At 40.0% G+C, this 20,571-nt stretch overlaps 1 protein-coding gene across 1 annotated transcript in view; it reads left to right on the forward strand.

Moving 5' to 3' along the window:
- Window positions 1–20,571, forward strand: part of SCFD2 (sec1 family domain containing 2) — a 432,813-nt gene that overhangs the window by 173,001 nt on the left and 239,241 nt on the right. The gene's annotated exons all lie outside the window — the stretch shown is intronic.

Below are 20,571 nucleotides of genomic sequence, written 5' to 3' on the forward strand. Positions count from 1 at the left end.
AGCCCACTTCATCCATCCTGTCCCCACTAAGAGGGGAGAAAAAAACCCTGAGAAACACTTGTGAAATTCACAGTTCAGAGGCACAGGCTCACTAAAACCCTGAGACCTGCAGGATTATAGAATACTTTTCCAAACCCCACTCCTCACTATCACATTACTTTAAAGGTCAATCTAATTTATAGCAGTTCCTTGTACCAAGTACTTCATATTGGCTATCAAAAAAATTACAAGCATGCCAAAAGGTAAAAAATACAATTTGAAGAGACAGAGCAAGCATCAGAACCAGACATGGCAGGGATGTTGGAATTATCAGATCAGGAATTTAAAACAACTATGATGAATATGCTAAGGGCTCTAATGGTAAAGTAGACAGCGTGCAAGAACAGATGGGCAGTTTGTTTCCCAGAGTCCACAGTCTCTTATGGTTCTGGGAAACAAACTGAGGGCTTCAGAGGGAGGGGGGTGGGGGATTGAGATAGGCCAGTGATGGGTATTAAGGAGGGCACATATTGCATGGTACACTGGATGTTATATGCAAGTAATGACTCATGGAACATTGCATCAAGAACTGGGGATGTACTATATGGTGACTAATATAACAAAATAAATATTATTAAAAGAAAGAAAGAAAGAAAGAAAGAACAGATAGGCAGTGTAAGCAGAGAGATGGAAATGCTAAAATGCTAGAGATAAAAAAATATTGTAACAAAAATAAAGAATTTCTTTGATGGGCTTATTAGTAGACTGGACATGACTGAGGAAAGAAATCTCTGAGCTAGAGGATATATCAATAAAATCCTTGAAAACTGAAAAATGAAGAGAAAAAAGAATGAAAAAAAAAAACCCACCAAAAAACCACAAGAGAATATCCAAGGACTGTGGGATAACTACAAAAGGTAAAACATATGTGCAACTGGAACAGAAGGAGAAGAAAGAGAGAAAAGAACAGAAGAAATATTTGAAACAGTAATGACTGAGAATTTCACCAAATTAATGTCTGACACCAAGGCACAGATCCGGGAAGCTCAGAGATCACCATGAAGGATAAATGCAAAAACAAAACAAAACAAAAAAACCCTGGACATAGCATTTTCAAATTATAGAAAATTGAGGATAAAGAAAATACAATCCTGAAAGAAGTCAGAGGAGAAAAAAACACCTTACCTGTAGAGGAATAAAGATAAGAATTATATCCAAGTTTTCCTCAGAAACCATGCAAACAAGGAGTGAGTGGAATGAAATATTTAAAGCGCTGAGAGAAAAAGGCCCATCAACCTAGAATTTGTAACTCTGTGAAATTTTCCTTCAAAAGTGAAGGAGAAATAAAGACTTTTTTTCAGACAAACAAAAACTGAGGGAATTTCTCTATAGACTACCTTGAAAGAAATGATAAAAGAATTTGTTTAGGGAGAAGGAAAATAATGTAGGTCAGAAAGTCAGTTCCGTAAAAGAAAAGCTTCGAAGAAGGAATAAGTCAAGGTAAAATAGAAGCTTTTATATTTTTTGTTCTTAATTGATGTATTTTTCAAAATAAGGGTAGCAATATATTAAATTATGTATGCTTATGCATAATTATGCTTATGTATGCTTATATAAAGTGAGATGAATGATAGCAATGATACAAGTAATGGGAGGAAAAGACAGAAGAATTAGGATTATTTTGTTATAAGGTACTCATGCAACCCGTGAAGTGGTAAAGTGCTACTCGAAAGTGGACTTGTATTAGTTGTAAATTTATATTGCAAATTCTAAGGCAACCACTAAAAAAGGTTAAAGAAAGGACAACTGATATGCTAATAAAAGAGAAAAATCGAATCATGTAAAATGTTGAATTAAAAGCACAGATGGCAGAAAAAGATTGGAAGACAAAATAGGAACAAAGAAGAAAGGCATCAAATAGAAAACAGTAATGAATATGGTAAATATTAATCCAACTGTATCAACAATCACTCTGAATGTCAATGGTCTCAATGCACCAATTAAGAGAGATTGTCAGAGTGAATCAAAAAGCATCTGACTCAATCATATGTTGTTTACAAGAAGCCCAATTTAAATATAAAGACCCATGTAGATTAAAATAAGTGGGTGGGGGAAAATATATCATGCTAACACTAAGCAAAAGAAAGTAGCAGTAGCTATATTAATTTCAGACAGAGCAGAATTCAAAGTAAGGGAAGTTATCAAGTATAAAGGTGATTACATCATGATAAAGGGATCAGTTCTCCAAGAAAACATAACAATTCTTAATGTGTATATGCTAACAACAGAGCATTAAACTACATAAGGCAAAACTGATAGAACTAGAAGGAGAAATATATGAATTCACTATTATAGTTGGAGACCTCAACACCCTTCTCTCAGAAACAGACAGATCCAGCTGGCAGAACATCAATACTACAGAACTACAATACTATCAGTCAACAGAATATAATTATCATCTGTAGACTACTTTATCCAACAACAGCAAAAACCACATTTTTCCCTAACTTACGTGGAAAATTCACACATGTAAGTGTTAGACCACAATCTGGGCCATAAATGTATCTTAATAAATTTAAAACAATAGAAATCATATAATGTCTGCTTTCAAACCACAGTGGAATGAAACTAGAAATCAATAACAGAAAGATAAATGGAAAATCCCCTAATACATGGAGAGTAAAGAACACAATTCTAAATAACACATGGGTTAAAGAAGAAATCTCAAGACAAATTGAAGAATAAAGCACAACTTATTAAAATTTGTGAGATGCAACAAAAGCAGGGCTTAGGAGGAATTTATAGCATTGAAGGCATATATTAGAAAAGAAGAAAGATCCAAGATCAATAATCTAAGTTTCCATTTTAGGAAACTAGAAAAAGAAGAGCAAATTAAATCCAAAGTAAACAGAAGAAAATAATAATGAGAACAAAAACCAATGAAATTGAAAATAAGAAAGCAATAGAGAAAAATCAATGGAACCAAAGCTGATTCTTTGAAAAGATCAATAAAAGTGATAAGGCTATAGCCAGCCTAAGAAAAAGACATAGGACACAAATTACTAATATCAGAAATGATAGGGAGACAACACTACACAGCTTCCATGGAAATTAAAAGGATAATAAAGGAATACTATGAATAACTCTATGCCTACAAATTTGATAACCTGGGTTGAAATGGACCAATTCCTTGAAAGATACATTCTACCAAAATTCACACAATAAAAAATGGATGATCTGAATAGGCCTATACCTATTAAAGAAATTTAATTAATAATTAATAACTTTCCAAAACAGTGCCATGCCTAGATGGGTTGACTGGTGAATTCTACCAAACCCTTCAGGAAGAAATTATATCACTTCTCTAGTTGGGGGAGAGATGAAGAGGTGGAGCACAGTGATTTTTAGGACAGTGAAAACACCTGTATGATATCGTAATGATGGATACATGTATTTATAGTTTTGTCCAAACCCAAAGTGAACCCTAAGGTAAACTGTGGGCTTTGGATGATTATGATGTGTCCATGTAGGTTCATTCTTGGTAAAAGGAAGTACCACTCTGATAAGTGATATTGATAATGGGGAAGGCTATTCGTGTGTGGGGGTAGGGGGTATATGGGAAATCTCTGTACCTTCTTCTCAATTTTGTTGTAAACCTAAAACTGCTCTTAAGGGATCATCCTTAAAAAAAATCACATAAACATATTTTTTTAGAGGGCGGAGCAGAGGGAGAGAGAGAATCTTAAGTAGGCTCCCTGCCCAGCATGGAGTGTGACTCAGGGATCGATCTCACGACCGTGAGATTATGACCTGAGCTGAAATTAAGAGTCAGACACTTAACCCACTGAGCCACCCAGGTGTCCCAAGCATACTTTATTTTTTATGTTAAAATAGACTCATTAGGCAAGTCTCATTTAATATGGGGATAAATTTATATACTAAAATCATGATTATGATTATGATTATTTTAACTATTCGTCCTGGACCATGGTTGCAGTCTCATGCTCACCAAGTTCCAAATCCCTAACTCATTATCAGTGATTATATTCTGCGTCAGTTTCCTATTGCCGCTATAGCAAATTAACACAAAGTTAGTGGCTTCAAACAACAAAAATGTATTATCTTACGGTTCTGGAGGTTGAAAATGGGTCTTGAAGAGCCAAAATGAAGGTGTTGGCAGAGCTGTATTCTTCTTGAAGTCTCCAGGAAAGAAAACATTTCCCTGACTTTTCCAGCTTTTAGAGGCTGCCTGCATTCCTTGGTTCATGGCCCCTTTCTCCATCTTGAAAGCACATCACTCCAACCTCTGCTTCTCTTGTCATATGTTTTCTCTAACTTTGACCCTTTTGCCTCCCTCTTGTAAGAACCCTTGTGATTACATTGGGCCTACATGAATAATCCAGGATAATCTCCCCATCTCAAATTCCTCTTGCCATGTAAGATAACATAGTCATAAGTTCTGGGGATCAGGACCAGGACATCTTTGGGGGTCCATTATTCTGTGGTCTGGATGGTCTTCTCTATTTTGGGTAATTTGTGCCATCTCTAAACCTTAGTTTCCTTGCCAGTAAAATAAAGATAATAATATCTTACTGTTAGGAATTAAAATGAGATGTGAAAATATGTATTATATCTAATTCAATAAGTGTTGCATCCCTGGTGCTGGTTTTGAACGTGGAGTTTGGTGAAAGTCCTAACTCTGGAGCAGCACTATCCAATAGAAATCGAACATGGGCTACAATGTAAGCCGCACATATTATTTTAAATTTGTTAAGAGCTACATTAAAAGATAAAAGGGAATGAGTGAAATACTGTTAACGATATATTTTATTTTACCAAGTATATCCAAAATATCTGAAATACTATCATTTCAAAAAGATACAATAAAAATTATCAATGAGTTATATATTTTTTGCACTAAGTCTTCAAAATATGGCATGTGTTTTACATGTGGAATGCAGCTCGATTTAGACTAGTCACATTTCAAGTATTCACCAGCTATATGTGGCTAACAGCTACCATATGGGCCAGTGCACGTCTAGTAGAATCACTGTCATTTCCTTGGGTAACAAGTACTTCACAGCACTTGTCCAACACGAATTCTTCCACTCAGAGTGTTCACAGACAGATCTGACGCTTGAAAGGTCCAAGTAAAGGAGTTTATTCATTTACAAGCTTATTGACCACCTTTGCAGCAAATAACTCAGAAAATTTTAGCTGGTGATAAAGGCTGTGAATATAATACAGTGGTTTAAAGAGTGACTAGGACTAAAAATGGGACAGAAAGATGCCACTTCAGACAGCAAAAAAAGTTCTGAGAAGGGGACAGCTGAGCTGAAACCTGAATGATGTGGCATTCGCGCAATGAATTTCCACCATGGAAAGACCTAAAGAACATTTGGAGCATGGGGATTAAGGCCAAGTGCGAAGGCCTCCGATGATACAGAATGGCACTGAGTAATTGAGATGCTGAATGGTGATCAGTGTGGGCGGAGAAAACTGAAGGAAGGGAGGGAAGAGTGGGGGTGGGGGTAAGAGGGAGGCCCGTAATCACATAGGGTTGTGCAGGTCAGTGCAAGTCACGTGAATGTCATTGTGCTCCATAGATCACTGGGAACAAAACTTCACCCGCTTTTAGATTCTTTTTTTCATCACACTGCTTAGTGTTTGTTTTTCGTGGGTTACGTAAGCACAGGCAGAGATTTCTCCTTTCTTCAGGACTTTCTATCCCCCAAATTTTGCAAGTGTATACTTGTAGTAACAACACATACACTCTCAAACAGCTGAGTGAAACCAAGACCCTTCTCCTTGCCTGATTCTTCTTTGTGGCCTCTCTAATAACCCTTGTCCTGTCTTCCTGGGAAACAGAGTTTGAGGCAAAATCGGCATGACAATTCCTTTAAAGGGGAAGGAGGTGGAATCTGAGAGTGAGGGAAAGGGGAAATGAGTCAAGGAAGGAGGTAAAGCAAATACAAGGGGACACATTACCGAGCGGGCCATGGCCCCTTAAGAAACCCAGTGGTTGCTCAGTCAGGGGAGGTAGCTCTGAAAAGACTTTAACTAACACTACTGCAACCTGAATTGTTCCTAGGGGAGAAGCTGGGCTAAGAATTTATCTGTCTTCTTCCCAGTCTCCCTGCCTTTCATTGGCCTTAACGTTTATTATAAGGGGTGCTACTACCCTTACTTTCGGGTGGGTCCTCTGGGTAAACACGAGAAAAGCCAGAGCCTCTATGAGACTAGCTGGTTGGACCTAGGCCTGTGGGGGGTGGCTTCCACTGCGGTGGGTATGATGGAGCCATATCAGTGCTGCCCCAGGGAAGTCTGGAAGAGTTGGCAGCGTGGGGCTGAGGCAGGGCAGCAGTGGCCAGACCCTCGCATTCAGCATGTGGCCAAGTCTCAGCGGGTAGCTGAGTCTTTGGAAGTGTATAAATATATCCGGTATGCCAGGCCTTTTTCTAAATAGAAGCATAGTTTTGGAGAGGAAGTTAATAAAATCGTAATAAATATAGACTACGGAGCAAATACAGACTACGTTATAGTTTATGAAGTGATCTCTCATTTATATTACATGAAAGTCTGAGACATGAGCTGAAAATCTGAGGTGAGATATGTGGTACTATCCTCCTTTTTATCAAGAACTTGAGACCCAGAAATGTCCAATGCCTTGCTACAGTAAAGCGGTAAGGTGAGGCTAAAATTACAGCCTGTCATCTCGTGCCTTTAAGGAAATGAGATGTTTACTTTCTGAACTATACTACTGCATTTTCAAAAGAGGAGGAAAAAATAGTACTATCTTTCCATTAATTTCTGTAAAATGGGATTGGAGGAGCTCCAGAAGGGCTTTCTACGACAAATTTCTACCTAACTACTACTGAACCTGAAATTTAACCTCACTTCCTCTTAGATTCTCTCTTCTCTTTTAAAATGCAGAATTCTCTTGGAAGAATTTGGCCATTCAGTCCTTCATTTCATAGAGGAGGAGTGCCTCATTGACTGGTGCTGGCAGGAGGCCACTGAGTTCTGATACTTGGTGGAGGCAAGGGAGGGGCAAAGTCAGAGAAAGGAGAGACCACTGAAGTCAAATTTGCTGCCTTCATGATGGTGCCTCTGGGTCCCCACTCTGGCATTCGGCCTTCTTTGGAGTTTGTCCAAACTTCCCCTCCAGAGCAGAGAGTGTTCCAGAATTGCTTCTGAATAAGATGGTCCAGCCTGCTGAGATTCTGGCTGGGATGCTTCAAGGAGAGGGGGCTCTGGGACCTTGTCCCAGATCCACCGAGCTTGCACATTTCTGCAGGCAGGTCACAGATGTAAGCAACGCTGCTTTGTTACTGAATAGAATTTCCATGTTGCTGGTCACGCTCATGAAGGAGCTTGAAGCCTTGGACAGCACAACACCCTTCTTTTTCTTACTTCTTATCAAGTGATATGACATGTTTTGAAACAGTACTTAAGATAACTGTTCTGGTTTTCACAGACAACCTTTAAACTGACCTGTTTTACTTCACCACTTTTCTCTTCCTCCTCCCCATTCGGTAGTCTTTGCTTGGCTCTGTGGATCCTGAAAGTCAAATTCGATCACAGGCTTGGAGGTGCAGTATCGCATTCTCCATTAAAATGGCTAAAATTTATGTTTTCGTCTTCTCATATATCCCCTAATTTGCCAAAATGTTACTCCTTTGCTGGAGTCAGCAAAATGACATCATTTCAGTTGTCTGCTAAGAGTTGCAAAACCGTTGCTTAGCCAAACTGAAAAGAAAGCAAGCAAGCAAGGAAGAAAAGGGGGAAGAAAAAAAGGGGTTCTTAGATAATATATACATTCTCTAAAATATTTTGTTATTAGAGGCAGAATTTACTGAGAGCTCAAGAAAAGAATGGACACGTTGAGTTGGTGCTGATTGGAGGAGTGTGAATATTTTTATACAAGCTTCGGAAAGCCCAGCGTTGACCTGTTTTTATTATTTTTATTGGCTCCCTTGATGATAGACAAACTGCCCTAACCTGGGGCCAACAGAGCCAGCAGGAAATTTAGGTCACGGATAGTTGCATTTTAAAAACTCCAGTTTTTAGAGGCTGCTCAATCATTGTAATTGATTGATGATAACATGGCAAGGAGAGCTCTTAAATCATTAAAGGTGGCCCGATAAAGACAAATGGCTGGGGATTTTGTTGGATGCACAGTTCCCAACTCCCTGTGGTGCTCTGCTCTGCTTTCTGAAGAAGTAGTTTGTCCCTCGTTTCATGCAACTTATGGCCCAGCTGGCCTGTTTACAGAAAACAGCCTCTTAAATTTGGCAGTTCTGTTTGAAGCACAGTGTAACATCATTTCCCAGGAGATGGGGGAAAAACATAACAAAAAAAAGTTTATATCCCTCCTAAAACATGTGTGTTTTAAACTGAATAGCCATTGAAAGCTGTTCTTTTTGTCTTCCTCTGAAATCAAGGCTTTAGCCTTTTCTTCTAGCTGAAGTTAAGTGTAACCAAATTAGATGATTTGATAACTCCTCTAAGCTTCTTATATGTTCCTGTTCTTGCTTTGGGTAAATGCTAATCTGTAATAAGAACTCTAAGTAGATAGCTCTGTTCTTCCCAGGACACAGGAAATGTGGCCCAGTGCAATGGCATTTTGAAAAGATTTTATTGAAGTAAAATATAATATATTTTAGAATATAGAAAAGTACAGCTCAACAAATTTTTACTAACTGAAGACATCTGTGTAATCAGCATCCAGATCAAGAAACAGAATATTACCAGCAACTGTGGGAGCCCCACTTTTGCTGCCTCCCAGTTACTCCCTCCTTCCAGTGGATAGGGACTTCTAAAAACATAGATTAGTTTTCCCTGGTTTTTGTATTTTACATAAATGGAATCATTTAATATGTTCTTTTTCTATGGCCTTTTTCATTCAACGTTGTAATTGTGAGATTCAACCATATTGTTGTTTTAGGGGAGTATGGGTCATTCTTTATAGTTGCTAGGTAGTCTTCCATTGTGTGACGATACCATAATTTTTCTCTAATGGCATTTTTAGTGGGAGAGAATGCTTGTAGAATCTGTTTTCACTGTCATTGAGGACTTCACCATTTTTCATTGCCAAGGAATCATTTGCCCCACAGACGCAGAATGCCAACTACTTTCAAGTGCCCCTTACAGGGATAAATTTGGGGAAACACATTCATACTTTGAAATTAGACTCTCTGGGCTACTTTACAGTGCATATTCTTTCTAGTAAGCCTTCCCGATACATTCTTCTAACTTTCTCGTGTATCACTCATGCCATTATTTTGCTCACTCCAGAATCCTTCCATTCATTCTGGTCCCCTTTCTCACCGTCCTGAGCTTAGACATCCTGCTTTCTGAAATACTTACATCTGTGCCATTCTCACATTTTCCTCCAATCCTGCCCTCTCTGTTGTCTCCTTTGAATCACCTCCTGTTCTCTGAACCTCCTTCCAAAAACTTTGAAATAATTCTAGATTCGTCTCTTCTCTCACACTGTGTATCCAATCCATCAGCAAACTGTGCTGGCTTTAGCTTCAGAATATTTCAAAATTCAGCCACTTCACACTACCTGCAATGTGCCTACTGCAGACCAAGGCCCCTAGTTTCGCTTGGCTTACTGATTGCTTCCTAACTATCTCCCTGCTACTACCCTTGCCCCTCCATAGTCTGTTCTCTTCACCACACCCTGCATGATAGCCTTTTCCAACATATATCTGATCATACCATTCCTTTGCCCCAAACCCCTTTCATCTGGGAAGGAAAGCAAAAGTTCTAACAGTAGGCCATGTGGCCCTGAATCACCTGCATTCTTCTCTGCCTCATCTTACCACCTTCCCATTTCTCTTGCAAGGGGAATTGAGCCTGTCCATACAACTTCCACATCATTAATCCACCAGTCTCTTTCTGCTGCTTCTCATCTGCAGCCCGTGCTGTAGTCCCGAGCTACTCTCTTTCAATCAGCTGCTCCTCCTGGAGACCATTTCTGCCATCTTTGATGACTTCAGCATCTGCCTTCTTTTTGTGCATATCTCTTCAGTGCATCCTATCCCTTTCTTCACATAGTTGCAGATACACATAGAAAGCTATGCTGTTTGTGCAGGATACACTGGATACACAGAACTGGAGGCCACTCGCCCAGTAGTCTGGCTGCCCTAGGTCCCAGCCAGCTGTCACTAAGGCTTGGGATGGGAGGTAAACGTGGCATGGTGACACCCTCGATGGGAAATTCTGCCTTAATATTTGTGGCTGGAACTACATATCCCTCTACCAGAGGTGTTTAATGAGGTTCTAGAGCCTGTTGTGTACCTTTTTGGGGGATTCTAAGGAGTTGCAAGTCAGCAGATCACCTGTGATTTATCTCATCTGCTGCGTTTCCTTGATGATTTGTTCTAGTCAGAATCCTAGCATCACACTCTATCTCAAGGGTCTGGATTTCCCTTCCCCATAAACTCTAGATTCCCTCTGACCAGGAAGCACTGGAGAAGAAATGCATAGTAGCCAGATATAGGTGCTGGCGAAAGACAGTCCTGAGTCGGATCCTAGTTCAACCATTCACTAGCTGCTGTCCTTGACAAGTAACCTTTCTCATCCTCAGTTTCTGCCTCTGAAATAATAATACCTGTGTTACAGGGTAATCCGGAAGATTAAATGAGATAATCTATAATTATATCTTTGTAAGTGTTCATTTCTCTTATTCTGGTGTCAGCAGCTTCATTATAGAGGTAAGTGTACTTTTGATACTATGTTCAAAGGTACTGGAGATAGCTTTAGAAATAAGATGTGATTCTTGTCACCAAGGATTTTTCAGTCTTAGAAGGGAGCTAGACATGAATAATTCAATTCAGGGTGATAGAGCCATGGTAGAGGAAAATAGAGGCTTCTCCAGGATCACCAAGTAGGCACATTTAACACATCTAGGGAAGTTCTGAGAAGAGAACACTTGGGTTGAATCATGAAACCAGGTGGAGAACAGGGAAAAGAACATTCTCGGCAGAGAGATAAGCACAGAGGCAAATGCAAGTAGTTCAGCAAAGCTGAAATATCACTCATAAGAAAAGAATTCATGATAGATGAGGCTAAACAGTTATGTGGGCTATGAAGGTCAAAAAAAAAAACAAAACAAAACTGCACATGTCATATTAAAGGCTTTATCTTGAAGGCAGTAGAAACCATAAAGTAATTTTAGAGAGATTAAATTTTTGGTTTAAAATGAGATAAATCATGGCTAGAGATATTGGTAGTTACAATTTAGGGACATCAAGGAAAGAATAAAGAAGAGATGGAGATATAAAGTCATGAAGACTTGGTGACTGATTGGATGTGGCAGGGACAAGAGAGAGCCGCGGCAGAGCCCAGGATTCCATCGTGGTCAAGTGGAAGAGTAGCAGTACCACAAAACAGTGGAGGGTACACGGAATGAAGAGCAGATTTGGCAGTAAAACACTTCATTTCAGTTTTAGATACGTTGAGTTAAATCTGCAGATGAGGGGCCACTGGGTGGTGCAGTCAGTTAACCATCTGACTTGGTTTCAGCTCAGGTCGTGATCTCAGGGTCATGAGATTGAGCCCTGTGTCAGGCTCCATGCTCAGTGCGGAGTCTGCTTAAGACTCTCTCTTCTCTCCCTCTGCCCCTCCCACTTGTGCTCTCTCTTTCTAAAATAAGGAAATAAATCTTTTAAAAATTTGCAGGTGAGATATATAAGTGGAGAAGTCCAATAGACAATGGACTCTGTTGGTAGGGAGCAAAGGAGAGAAATTTGGCTGGAGATGCAGGTTTATGAGTTCTATTAGTTAGCATCCAGGTTAAGGTGAGATACCAAAGAAATCCACAAATACAGTGACCCGAAGAGGATATTTCATTTCCCATCCACGCAGCTGTCTAGAGATTGTTCGGTGGTCCTGTCCAGATGCCACGCAAACATGGTCCACTGACCAGCAGCGTTGGTATCACCTGAGAACTCATACAAAGTGCAGAATCTTTAGGCTCTATCCCAAACCTAATGAATCAGCATCTGCGTTCAACAGGTAATCACAGGCACAGTAATCACAGGCACAGCACATTTTGAGAAGCTCTGATTTAAAGAAGCATGTTGCTCTGCTTTCCGCTCGAAGAACGTAGTTGAAGCAATCTTGCCACTACTTTATCTGCACTTCAGCCATAAGATGGGGAAAAAGAGAGTAGAAAATAATGAGCCTTCTTTCTAGGATATGATAGATATCCTTAAATTGGTAATTACTGGTATTTACTGTATTAGAAATTAAAACTGAGAAAATTTTAACTTATTTCTAATTCCTTTAAAAAAAAACCTGTTAGATGCTAGCATAAATATTTTTATGAAAAGCAATTACACTTCCCAAACAAAAAAGAGTAAGTAAGAATGGCATTGGTTTATATTTTCGCAAATCTCTTTAATGTCTCACTGAGTAGAAAACAGCTGGATTCTCACATTTGCCTCCTCATTCAGTGTGCTGCCATACATTGTTTTGGTTGGAGTTTATGAAGAAAATCCAGTCTCATGCAAATACATAGTTGGAAAAAGGAGGAATATTTTGATAGCCTTTTCAGATACTCTTTTTTGATACATACCTAGACTCTACAAGCAGTGATTTCTTAAGGGTAAATTGTAATGTGGAATCTGAAACCATATCAGTGCATTGTTTGTACTCTTTTACATTAAAATCTGCTGGTCTACCTTGTATTTTGGATAGATCTTTTGTCTGTTCCTGATTTTCTTACATCATACATTGGTCATTTCCAAATATTGGCACACTAAGTTATGCAGATCTTCCAAATGTTGACATAATTCATTATGCAATTGAAAATAATCACATTTTTAATGTCACCATTGATCTCATCAGAAAAATGTTTAAGTACAGAGAATCTGCCAGTGGCAGATACAAGTTTTCCAAAATTTGAATTTTTGGTTAAAAGCCAGAATTTTATCATTGGCAATAAATATGTCCATTGTTTTTCTTGAAGGAACAAGATTACTTTGCTCATTTTTGAGAAAATGTTTGCACCTGCATCTTAATAATCATCATTTCTCTGTCATTCTTTCAAGTACAGTGGTTTTAGGTGACAGAAATAATTAGTTCAGTTCACAACCCAGATAATTGCCTAGATGTTTTTCCTTGAGATAAGCATCGTGCTTTAGCATACAGGAGAAATGCTTTATGCATAGTTCCTACTTTGTTACACAAAATATTAAAGAGACACTTATTTAAGGGTTGAGTTTTGTAAGATTAATAATTTTTACTGCTTCATCAATGGCATTCTTAAGTGAAACTGACTTTTAAAAAATTCTATCTGTGAGTACATAGTGTAGTGGTAAAGAGTACAGTGGCCATTAGCATCGTTTGGAACCATTCTTGTTCCGTTAAGATACCAGCAATTTTACCCACCATTATTTTTGTACTATTAGCACAAATGTCAACATAGTAAAAAAGGCAAAGAATATCCTAGTATCATGATAAAAATAGTTTGGACATCCTGAAAATCTCACTGGGATCTTGGGTCTATGGAACACATTTTCAAAACCACTGTCTTATGTGATTATTCTGACCTTGATGAATATTAGCTTATATGAGATTGCATGGTTTTGGACTGACCAGTTCTAGAAAAAAATTGTTAAGTAGCAAATTTAGATTTGGTGTGTCTCTATGCTTTCCCTTTTTGTGACAGCCCTGAAGGCACTCCCTAGCACCCTAGTGGGACAGCTGGCGTGAGTACCACTGAGGTGCCTATTCGTGCTTGCTCTTGTTTGTTTAGTCAGTCATTTGGCAAGTATTGAGAGAGCCCTACCATGTACTAGGTTCTTTGTCTGGACTCTGGGCCCTGATGCAGAGCTTGTCATGCCCTACCTCACAAAACCACTTGTATTAATTTCCTATTGATGTTGTAGCAAATCAGAACAAACCTAGAGGCTTCAAACAACATAGATTTACTATCTTACAACTCTGTAGGTCAGAAGTCCAACACTGGTCTCACCAGATAAAAACTGACGTGCTGGCAGGGTGCCTGGGTGCCTCAGTTGGTTAAGCGTCTATCTTCGACTCAGGTCATTATCTCAGGGTCCTGGGATCAAGCCCCATGTTGGGCTCCCTGCTCAGCATGGAGTCTGCTTCTCCCTCTCCCTCTGCCCCTCCCCCCTGCTTATGTGCACGCTCGCTCGCTCTCTCTCTCTCTTTCTCCAATAAATAAAAATCAAGGTGTTGACAGCACTGCATTCCTTTCTGGAGGCTCTAGGGGAGCATCCGTCTCCTCACTTTTCCAGTCTAGGGGCCCCTGCGTTTCTTGGCTTGTGGCCTCTTCCTCCTCCTTCAAAGCTGGCAGTGTCGCATCTCTCTCTGACTGACCGTAGTTAGGAAGTTTCTCTACTTGAGGGACTCCTGTGAGTGGACTGGTCCCGAGCAGATCAGGCAGGCCCATCTCCATCGCCAGATCTGTAACCTTAGTCACACTGGCCAAGTCCCTTCTGCCCTATTTGCTTGTGACATATTCTGGGGATTAGAGTGTGGGCCATTTTCAGGGGTCATGATTCTGCCTACCACACACTCTTAGTAAGTGTGTGTTAACATTTGCTGAGGGAATGAAGGAAGGATCTTAGGCCGTTGGTCATTTCTCGGAGCTGTGCTCCTCCCTGAGATGGTAGTCGATTGTGGGAGACTCAGTTGAGGTCCCGTCCCTTCCAGGACTTGGTGCTCCTCTGTTGTATCTCCACATGGACGAAAACTCCCACTGAAGCACTTCCTTACTGCATCTCCTCTACAGTTTACTCCTACCCCCACTCACCAGTAAGCTCCTGGAATCTTGTGTCTTGCCTTGTTCTTTGCATGCCCAGAGTGTAGCACAGTGCCTGGCCCTTCGTGTGTACACCGTACACATTTGTTGAAGAATTCATGAGTGCATCAATGAATTATCATCACATACACCAAGTTCCATTTTTGCATTTTGCCTGGGGCGTATACAGAAGCCCATCTCCCAAAGAAGCAGAGTGGCTTTAATCATGGGAATCTAAAGCCTGCAACAGGTATTAGTGCAAGGGTGGCAAGTGACGTTTGGGGGCAGAAGGCCTTAGGCACTCCCTCAGGCCCTCCCTGGCAGCATCCCATGAGCCTGCACCCTGTGACCGAGCTGCAGAGATGGGTTCTCCAGCAGCCCGTGAGAGCGGCTTTGACTTTCCTGGGGGGTCTGCAGGCGGCACCACCAAGGAGCAGGTGTGGAGCCCGCCCTGCCTGCTCTACAGCCATGAGGAATATGGCCCATTCGCTCCTCAGGCCCACGGACGGAGCCAGCAGGGGCCTGACTTTGACTTCGCAAAGGTGTTTTAACTCAGCACCCCCCAAAAATGGCTTTTCTAAAGACAACATGCATTTTACAGAGAGCCTTTTGTATGGAGTTACTGGGGACTCATTCAAAAATAACAGGAGCTCCAGACTGCAGAATTTTAAAAAAAGGTTCTGTCACTCTAGACACAGCTCTAGTCTTCCACCTCCTACTAGTTGGCCCATTTATATCAAAACGAATGAGAAATTTAAACTCTGGTACTTTATAAAGAAACTTTTTTTTTTTTTGCTTTGGTTGTGGTTTGCTCTGCGTGTGCTTTTTAAATGGCAGTGTTTAATAATGTTTATATTGCCTTTAACCTTTGACTGACTTTGCAGTGAAGTTCCCAGATGTGATGTCACATCCAATACTGTCTCCCTCCTTGGAGACCATGAACTTCTTATTCCTAGAAGGTTCTTCGTTCCCTACCAGTCCTCCTAGTGACTCCTCCCGGGCAAGCAAGGGGTCCATGGGGTAGTAGGGGATAGCAGTGCTAGGCATCTCAGATTGAGCAGAGGCTCTGCGCCAGGCACTGTGCTTTGTGATTTACTTCTGTTACTAGATCTTGAGAACAACCTTACGAAGTGAAAGCTATTGTTGTCTGGCCTCAAATGGAAGGTAAGGTATTTTCCCCCAAATCCACCCTCAGAAAAGAGGGTGTCTTTTTATGTTTGGGTCCTTACAAAGACTGACCCTTCGTGGGGATTACCGTATTTTAAACCACAAGGTAGTTCAAGTATTCGTCCCAGTATGAAAATGGGAGCCTGAGTGGTGATTAATATTCAGACATTTGTGGTATTTTGTCCATTTTACAGGTGAGGAAACTGAGACTCAGAAAAGTTAATTTAAGTTGCCCAAGGCCACACAGCTCGTAAGTGCTATAGCCAGTTCCCAGGTGTATAATTTTACTCCCATAACCTCATTATTATTTTTTTAAAAGATTTATTTATTTGACAGAGACAGCCAGTGAGAGGGAACACAGGCAGGGGGAGTGGGAGAGGAAGAAGCAGGCTCCCAGTGGAGGAGCCTGATGTGGGGCTCGATCCCAGGACTCTGGAATCATGCCCTGAGCTGAAGGCAGACGCTTAAGGACTGAGCCTCCCAGGTGCCCCTCCGTAACCTCATTTTTTTAAAGATTTTATTTATTTATTTGACAGAGACAGACAGCCAGCAAGAGAGAGCACAAGCAGGGGGAGTGGGAGAGGAAGAAGCAGGCTCCCAGCGGAGGAGCCTGATGTGGGGCTCGATCCTGGAACGCCGGGATCACGCCCTGAGCCGAAGGCAGACGCTCAACGACTGCACCACCCAGGCGCCCCCCCATAACCTCATTATTAACCCTGCTTAGATTCTTTCAGATTTAGAAAGGTTTCAACCTGGAGTCTCACTGATCTTTTCCTTCTTCTTGTTGAGGTTTCATTCTCAGAGAAGAGAGTATCGGAAAATGGTTATACGTCCAATCTGGAGTCATGCTTTTATGGATAGTACTGAGAGGGTCTAGTTGGCCTTCTAAGCCAATGTGTATAGGATTCCCTCTCATTCATCTGTGCCAGTTGATCTCCCTGCCTCCCTTTGCCATTGATGGGAGGTTCATTGTCCCAAGTCCATCCCTTACCTTGGCCTAGGCTGTTTGAGGAGTTCTTATTCTCAGCTGAAATTGTCTTTCCTGGAATTTTCATTCTGACAGAAGGAGATTCAAAAGTACCTGGATTTGTCTCTTACTATCTTCCCTTCCCTCAACGCCCCCTTCCATCTCTCCCCCTCCCCTCTCCTCCCCTTGCCAGAAATTTTTTTTTTATTTTAGACTATTTTTAGATGTATAGAAAAGTTGTCAAGATAGTACAGAAAGTTCTGTATATCTCTCATCTTATTGTGAAAATCTTACAGTACTGTAGTGTATTTGGCAAAACTAAGAAGCCAACATTGGTACATTACTATTAACTATGAACTTCAGACTTTATTGTGATTTCACTAGTCTCCCCCACCCCGCCCCCCTGCTCTTTCTCTGTTCCAGGATCCCATCACATTTTGTCATTAGTCTCATCTGGTGTGTGATAGATTTTTAGTCTTTCCTTGTTTTTCATAACTTGACAGTTTGGAGGAGTACTATCTAGGCATTTTGTAGAATGTTCCTTAATTAGGATTTATCTGTTGTTTTTGTTGTGTGGTTATGGGTTTGGGAGAAAAATACTGCAAAAGTGAAGTGCCATTCTCATCACATCATATTAGGGACACATGATGTCATTTGACTTATCACTGGTGATGTTAACCTTGATCTTCTAAGGTAAAGTTCTCCTCCCTCCTCTTCCCATACACAATTTTTTAGAAGCAAGTCATTTAGAAGCAAGAAGTGGGGGGATTCAGCTCTCTCTACCTCCTGGGGGGTGGCATCTACATAAGTTATTTGGAATTCTTCTGAAAGGAACATTTATCTCTTATTATTTATTTATTTATTTATTTATTTATTTATTTATTTATGCAATCACTTATTAAGGTGAGTATGGAGTGAAGAACATTTTTTTGTGCTTGGGGTTATAATCTATTACTACTTTATTTTCTTACCCAAATTGTTTCAGCTTTGGCCCCTGGGAGGCCTTCCAGTTGTCTCCTGTGTCTTTTTGACATGCCCCATCCGTTTGTTTTTTAAGGACTTCCTTACTTTCCGGCACAACCTTGGCATAAATATGGCTTAAGAACTGAGCCATCTTTTAGTTGGATCATGTCATTTTAGAGATGAAGATATCCTGAGAAGTTTATTGGGATCCTACGAGGTTAAGGAGCTACTAAGTGGTACAGTCAGGTTTGGAATCTGGGTGTTTGAAATGGAGTCTTTTTATTTCCACTATATCTCATGCCTCTTTAAGACTAATCAGTATTCTTCACTTTGTATTCAACTCAGTAATTAGCTTTTGGGAATGCTTTAAGCAGATTAGGGTGTAATGTTATAAATTGATGTGCACAGGTATTACCAGCTAACAGAAGTCCGCCAGAGTATTACTAATGAGGGAGTTTGTTCTCCAGCAATATATCTTAGATCAACAACTTGAAAATGACGCTCTCATGGCCAGATGTTAGTGGGTGGATCTTTCTAAATGATTATGGTGATTATTCTACCTTGTTTTACTTTTTGTATCTGTCTTTTAAAAATTCCTTTTGCTCTGGGAAGAGAATCATAGGGCTCCTATAGGATATATCAAGTATAGATACTTGATGCATATACCTGCTTTTTAGAAATGGGATATAAAGCAATGAAGGAATCTGCTTAACGTCACCCAAAATGTTGGTGATGGGGTAAAAAGGAAAAATGAATGCTGTAGTGCCCACAGCCCCACTTCTAACAGGCCAGCCACAGAGCTCCTTTATTTTAAATTGCTCTTGGCAGCTTGTAAAGCAGAGAATACTTGAATGTTTGTCTCCAGAGACTCCTGAGGCTATAGGACAGTCCTAGGATGGCTTCAAATGTTTCAGCCATTTCCTTTGAGAAGTGGCTATGTTTACACTGGGTAAATCATGTCTTGTCACCATATAACAGTAAAATCTACCTGTTCTTTTCCATCCGTACCTATTCATTCCCAAGACTTATCATTTTGTTTTTGTTTAGTGTGTTGTGAACATCCAAGATTTTTAGTGGAAATAAATGGTAACAGCTGTTTTTCATGTACCAAATAATATAATTGTGAACCTTAACCTTGAGATGATATGTCCAAATTTCTCCAGGTGTGGAAATGACTTGACTAGAAAAGTTCGTTTTGGGGTAGTCATCCCAATACAGAATCACATCCAGCTGCTTGCCATCAACTTCATTCAAAGAGAGAACATTTCTATAGGCCATTTATTTAATTCCAAAACTCCCTTCTTAACCTGGCCTTTCCTCTTTAAAATAGTGTATTTTCATACACATAAACATACATTTACCCTGAAGTTGCATCTTCCTTCTTTCGTGCTTTGTCCTTCTCCATAGTCCTCACCATCATGTAGTATACTATATATTTTACTTATTTTGCTTCTTAATTGTCTGTTTCACCCAACTAGAATGTAAACTCTATGAGAGCAAGGGATTCGTTTCGTTCACCGCTGTATCCCTAGACCCAGCATAATACCTGGAACATAGTAGATACTCAATGAACCCTTCTGAATGAATGACATGAAAGTTGCAAGTTGTGATCATCTGGCCCCTGATTTTAATATACATACAAATAGCTGAATTTTATTTTATGGGATTATTTTATAATATAAGTGAAATAAAACATATTATTTAAGCTGGGGATTTATCTATTCACCAGAAATCTCATAATTTGTACGAGACGTGGTATAGTTACTTAGAAGTTAGGTGGTTACTCCAGAAATGCAATGCTGTTATCACATGCAAGGAATTTTGAAATTCTCTGCTAAATGTCACTCTTGAAATTAGTGGAAGAGCTAAAAGGAAAAAAATGTTTTGTTTTAAAGTGAATTACCTTCAGATTCACCCAAAGATATCTTGAACCCTAAGTGACATTGTCCAGTTTGATACCTCATTCTACTCACCAAGTTTAGCAGAAAATGACTGTTCATTGTTATAAAAAAAAATCCTATGATTCTCAGGGTGCTTGGGTGGCTCAGTCAGTTAAGCAGCTGCCTTCAGCTCAGGTCATGATCTCAGGGTCCTGAGATTGAGCCCCACATTGTTCTCCCTGCTCAGTGGGGAGCCTGCTTCTCCCTCTCCCTCTGCTGCTCCTCCTGCTTGTGCTCGCTCTCTCTCTCTCTGTATGTAAAATAAATAAATATAATCTTTAAAAGTAAAATAAAATAAAATAAAAAATCCTGTGATTCAGTAATCGCACTACTGGGTATTAACCAAAAGAATACAAAAACACTAATGTGAAAGGATATATGCACCCCTATGTTTACTGCAGCATTATTTACAATAGCTAAATTATGGAAGCAGCCCAAATGTCCATTGATAAATGAATAAAGAAGTGGTATGCATATACAAGGGAATATTACTCAGCCATAAAAAAAATCAAATCTTGCCATTTGAAACAACACGGATGGACCTAGAGAGTATAATGCTAAGTGAAATAAGTCAGTCGGAGAAAGACAAATACCATATGATTTCACTCGTATGTGGAATTTAAGAAACAAAACAAATGAACAAAGAAAGAAAAGAGATAAAACAAAACACAGACACTTTACTAGAGAACAAACAGATGGTCACCAGAGGGCTGGTGGGTCGGGGGATGGCTGAAATAGGTGAAGGGGATTAAGAATACATTTACCATGATGAT

This window comes from Ursus americanus, chromosome 8 (genome assembly GCF_024610735.1).
Source record: "Ursus americanus isolate L20-20 chromosome 8, mUrsAme1.1.p, whole genome shotgun sequence".
NCBI lineage: Eukaryota > Metazoa > Chordata > Mammalia > Carnivora > Ursidae > Ursus > Ursus americanus.